Here is an 846-nt window from a genome sequence, read left to right as displayed (position 1 = left end):
AGTCCCCATCAAGCTAGCTTCTAAACTCATGGACCTCGGCCTGAAATCTTCACCCTGCAACTGGATTCTAGATTTCCTTACTGGTAGACCTCAAGTGGTGAAAGTAGGCCAGTTCCCCTCCAACCCCATCCCCCTGAACGTGGTAGCTCCACAGGGCTGTGTCCTGAGTCCTCTGCTCTACTCTCTCTACACACATGACTGCGTGTCTTCCCCACAGCTCCACATCTATTATCAAATTTGCTGATGATACTGTGGTTCTGGGCCTCATTTCCAATAACAATGAGGCTGCATACTTGGATGAGGTAAAGAAACTCACATCATGGTGCCAGGACAATTATCTCTCTATGAATGTGAGTAAAACTAAAGGGCTGATTGTGGACTTCAGGAAGAGACAGCAGCGGCCCTATACTCCTCTTATGATCAGTGGGACCCCAGTGGAGAGGGTGAGCAGCTTCAAGTACCTTGGTGTAAACATCTCCGAGGACCTGACTTGGACTTCACACATCCAAACTCAGGTTAATAAAGCCAGGCAAAGACTGTACCATCTGCGACAGGTTTCGCCAGCAATCCTGAAAACTTTCTATTCAGGGGCCATAGAAAGTGTATTGACTCAGTGTATCTCAGTGTGGTATGGGAACAGCTCCGGTCAAGACTGCAAAGCCCTGCAGAGAGTTGTGCGCTTAGCTGAGCGCATCTCAGGGTCTGCTCTCCCCTCTCTACAGGACATCTACCTCAAACGCTGCAAAAACAGAGCTGTTAAAATCATCAAGGACTCCAACCACCCTGGTAACTGTCTTTTCATTTTGCTGCCATCTGGTAAGCGCTTCCGTAGCCTGATGGCAAAAA

Source organism: Sinocyclocheilus grahami, unplaced genomic scaffold, assembly GCF_001515645.1.
Source record: "Sinocyclocheilus grahami isolate Dianchi unplaced genomic scaffold, SAMN03320097.WGS_v1.1 scaffold17.1, whole genome shotgun sequence".
NCBI classification, from domain to species: domain Eukaryota; kingdom Metazoa; phylum Chordata; class Actinopteri; order Cypriniformes; family Cyprinidae; genus Sinocyclocheilus; species Sinocyclocheilus grahami.
This window is presented reverse-complemented; position numbering follows the sequence as displayed.